This window comes from Penaeus vannamei, chromosome 26 (genome assembly GCF_042767895.1).
Source record: "Penaeus vannamei isolate JL-2024 chromosome 26, ASM4276789v1, whole genome shotgun sequence".
In the NCBI taxonomy this organism is placed as follows: Eukaryota; Metazoa; Arthropoda; class Malacostraca; order Decapoda; family Penaeidae; genus Penaeus; species Penaeus vannamei.
Window position 1 is genome coordinate 789,619 of NC_091574.1, and position 5,000 is coordinate 794,618.

The window sequence follows — 5,000 nt, forward strand, 5'->3', positions numbered from 1 at the left end:
TACCTATCAACCTACCTATTATGATTTTCCATTCATTAATTTACTGTAGTATTTTATTCACTAATTTACCTAATTATACAGTCATTATTCTACCTATTCATCCATTTGCTTCTTCCTTTCTTTATCAATTCAATAATCTCTTCATTCATTTTGCATTCATTCATCCATTCGTCATACAAACTCCAATCAAACAGATAAAAAAATGCATAAAAAAAATAGATAAATAAAAAAGATTAAAAAATCAATACCTATTGCTCTGAAAATTCCCACAAACTTCAAAAATCAGTTTATCTTCTTTTTCCTGAAAGCTTTTCGGTTTTCGATATAGCATTGCACTTGCATTGCTCGTCTCAATTGCATTATCCCTTCATCTCTTTCAGATGGGTTGTGGGAATGGCTGAATATATATAATTCTAAGTGTTAAGTGTTAAGTTAAGTGTATAAAATGGGTGAATATATATAACATAAGTGTATATAATGGATGAATGTATATAATTCTAAGTGTTAGATTAAATGTATATAATGTTAAGTGTATATAACGTGTGAATATATATAATTCAAAGTGTTGAGTTAAGTGTATATAATATTAAGTGTATGAAATGGGTGAATGTATATAATTCCGAGTGTTAAATCAAGTATATATAATGGGTGAATATATATAATTCCAAGTGTTAATTTAAGTGTATGTAATGTTAAGTGTATGAAATGGGTGAATATATATATGTCAAGTGTATATAATGGGTGAATATATATAATTCCGTGTTAAATTGTGTATATAATGGGTGAATATATATGATTCCAAGTATTAAGTTAAGTGTATTTAATGGGCGAATATATAATTCAAGTGTATAAATTGGGTGAATATATACAATTCCATGTGTTAAGTAAAGAGTATATAATGTTGTGTATATAATGGGCGAATATATAATTCAAGTGTATATAATGGATGAATGTATATAACTCCAAGTCTTAAATGAAGTGTATATAATGGGTGCATATATATAATTCCAAGTGTTAAATCAAGTGTATATAATGTTAAGTGTATCAAATGGGTGAATATATATGTCAAGCGTATATAATGGATGAATGTATATAATTCCAAGTGTTAAATTGTGTATATAATGGGTGAATATACATAATTCCAAGTATTAAGTTAAGTGTATATAATGTGTATATATAATGGGCGAATATATAATTCAAGTGTATATAATGGATGAATGTATATAATTCCAAGTCTTAAATTAAGTGTATACAATGTTAAGTGTATATAACGGGTTAAGATATACAACTCCAAGTATTAAGTTAGGTGTATATAATGTTAAGTGCATATGATGGGTGAATATATCTAATCCTAAGTGTTAAATTGCTCTGAAAGTCCTTCTTTGATTACAGTAAATGTAGAATAGTTGTTCTGAAGTTTATTTTCACTTACACTGGATTTAGACTGGTTTGATCTTAAAAAAAAGAAAAAAAAATGATATTAATAAGTATTAGTTAGTTGCTGTGAAAGTCATTTTCAACTTGACTAGATTCGAATTAGTCACTCTGAAAGTCCTTTACAATATCAAAGATTTTAATTAGTTGCAATATCAAGAATTTTAAAGGTATTGAATGGCTCTTGTTTATTTCTATCTTTTTTTTATTATTATTATTTTTTATTTATCTCATTTCACTAGTCAGTAATTTCTCTTATAAGTGTTTAACTGCTTCAAAGTTGATCATATTGTAAGTAATTTATCACTACGATTGCAAAGTCTACATTATAAATAAGTAGTGCCTCTGGTTTTTGTTTTATGAATACTTAGATGCTCTTTTTCTCTCTGTTTCTCTTTCTCTCTCTCTCTCTCTCTCTCTCTCTCTCTCTCTCTCTCTCTCTCTCTCTCTCTCTCTCTCTCTCTCTCTCTCTCTCTCTCTCTCTCTCTCTCTCTCTCTCTCTCTCTCTCTCTCTGTCTGTCTGTGTGTTACTCTCACTCTCACTCTCTCTCTCACTCACTCACTCATTCTCTTTCTCTCTCCCTCTCTCTCACTCTCCCTCTCTCTCTCACTCTTACTCTCTCTCTCTCTCTCTCTCTCACACTCTCTCTCTCTCTCTCTCTCTCTCTCTCTCTCTCTCTCTCTCTCTCTCTCTCTCTCTCTCTCTCTCTCTCTCTCTCTCTCTGTTACTCTCACTCTCACTCTCTCTCTCACTCACTCACTCACTCACTCACTCTCTTTCTCCCTCTCTCTCACTCTCCCTCTCTCTCTCACTCTTACTCTCACTCTCACTCTCTCTCTCTCTCTCTCTCTCTCTCTCTCTCTCTCTCTCTCTCTCTCCCTCTCTCTCTCTCTCTCTCTCTCTCTCTCTCTCTCTCTTCCATCTTCTTATCTAGAATGAAGATGATACAGAATCCCCCAAAATGACTTTTGAGAAAGGGTAAAAAAATAAAAAAATGAAAAAAAAGAAAGGAGGGAATAAGGAAAAGGAAGAAGGAGAGAGAGGGGGGGGATAAGGGAGATAAAGAGGAGGGAGGAAGAGGAGAAGAATGTGGAAAGAAATAGGCGAAGGAGGAGGAAAGGAATGGTGATGAAAGTGGAGATAAGGAATAAGAGAGAGGAGGTGAACATTACAAAGAAGGAGAGAGAGAAAGGAATAAGGAATAGGAGAGACAGGAATAAAAGAAGAAAACCAAAGAACTAAAGGTAGAGATAAAAAAAAAAATAAGAATGAGCATGAGAAGAATAAAAGAAAGAAAATTAAAAGAGAGGAAATGAAGGAGACGAAAATAAAAAAGAAGGAAGGAGAAGAAAAAGAGAAAGAAGATAGACGAAAAGAAAACCAAAAAGAAGAAAAAAAGAGAAAGAAGGTAAACTAAAATGAAAGAAGGTGAAAGAAGAAAAAAGAGAAAGTATTACGAAAAAGAAAACCAAAACAAACAGAAGACAAAGAAAAAGAAATACGAAAAAGACAACCAAAACAAAAAGAAGACAAATAAAAAGAAAAAAAAGAACAAAGAAACAACAACAAAAAGAGAAAACAAACACAAAAAAGAACCAAAGAGAAAGAAAGAAAGAGAAAGGGGAACCAAGGAAAACCGCGATAGCAGCAGCGAAAGAGGAAGAGGAGAGCGATAATGAGAAAGAGGAGAGGGAGACAGACGAGGCAAAAACGAGGCCAACTTCGACGACTTTGTCCTCACAGCAAAAATGACCTTTTTGACCTCCCTCCGGCTTCCCTCGGGTCATTTGTCTCCGCTGCGAAATCTTTCTTGGGGGGGGGGCTGAGAGGGGGGAGGGGGGAGGAGGGGGGAAGGGGCGGGGGAGGGGGGGAGAGATGGTAGGGAGGATGGGCGGGGGGAGAGAGTTGGTCTGGGAAGGGGGGGCTGAGAGGGGGGTAGGGAGAGGGAAAGCGATGGTGAGGAAGCGGGGGGGGGGGGGGGTTAGGGAAGGTGGGGGTGTTAGAGAGTTGGTCTGGGAAGGTGAGGGGGAAGGGGGGGGGTTAGGGAGGATGTCGGGGGAACAGTTGGTCAGGGAAAGAGGGGGGGGGGGTAGTTAGGAGTGGGGGTGGGAGAGTGAAGGCGGTGGAGAGGAAGTGGGGGGGTGAAGTAGAAAAAGAGAGAGTAAGGAAGGGATGAAAAAGAGGGAAAGATTGAGAGGGAGTTGGTGGGGAAGGGACAGAAAGAGGGAGAAAGAGAGAGAGGGGGGAATTGGTGGGGGAATAAGGCCGAGGGATCCGAGAATTGGTGGGGAAGGGGGAGAAGAGAGAATTGGTGGGGAAGGGGGAGGAAGAGAAAGAGAGTTGGTGGGGAAGGGACAGAAAGAGGGAGAAAGAGAGAGAGGGGGGAATTGGTGGGGAATATAGCCGAGGATCCGAGATTGTGATGGGGAAGGGGGAGAGGAGAATTGGTGGGGAAGGGAGAGGAAGAGAAGGAGAGTTGGCGAGGAAGGGACAGAAAAGAGAGAGAGAGAGAGAGAGAAAGGGGGGGGGGATTGGTGGAGAATAAGGCCGAAGATCCGAGAGTTGGTGGGGAAGGGACAGAGAGAGAGAAAGAGAGTTGGTGAGGAAGGGACAGAAAAAGGGAGAGAGAGAGAAAGAGAGAGAGAGGGAATTGGTGGGGAATAAGGGCGAAGATCCGAGAGTTGGTGGGGTAGGGACAGAGAGAGAGGGAGAAAGAGAGAGAGGGAATTGATGGGGAATAAAGCCGAAGATCCGAGAATTGGTGGAGAAGGGGGAGAAGAGAGTTGGTGGAGGAAAGAAAGAGGAAGAGGAAGTAAGAGTAAGAGTGGTTGGCAACATAACAGCATTATGGAATATGGAATAATGCCAAACCGCAGTAATATCATAACAACATTATTTATACTTATGCTACTACTAATAATAATAATGTTACGACAACAAGAACCATTACTACTACCAGTGACGATAATGATAATAATAACAATGAAGTAATAATAATAATAATGATAATAATGATGATGATAATACTTACCATTACTATATATCATTATTTTTACCATTGCTGTACTATTACTATTATTATTATCATTATAGCAATAATACTATATAAATAATAATAACAATGATAATAATAATGATAATAATAATAATAATAATAGTAATAATAATAACAATAACAGTAATGATAATCATGATAATAAAAACAGTGATGAGTATGATGATAACAATGATGATGATAATAACAACAACAATAATAATGATAATAGTAATAATGATAATAATGATAACGATAATAATAACAAAAACAATAAAACAACAAAACAAAAATAATAATAATCATAATAAATAACAACAAAAATAATAGCAATGGTGATAATAATAACTTAAAAATTAATAGTGATAGTGATAATAATAAAAAAACAAAACGAAAAGCAAAAAAATGTACATCATATATAAAAAAAAATCAAGCCACCAAAAACGTAATGATAACCACAAAAAAAAAAATATACCAAGCCAACCAAAAAATAAAAATAAAACAGACGCATAGAAAACGGGATCCGCCGCC

At 36.2% G+C, this 5,000-nt stretch overlaps 1 protein-coding gene across 1 annotated transcript in view; it reads right to left on the reverse strand.

The window, feature by feature from the left end:
• LOC113805085 (nephrin) overlaps positions 1 to 5,000 on the reverse strand; it is a 110,537-nt gene that overhangs the window by 7,627 nt on the left and 97,910 nt on the right. The window lies entirely within an intron of this gene.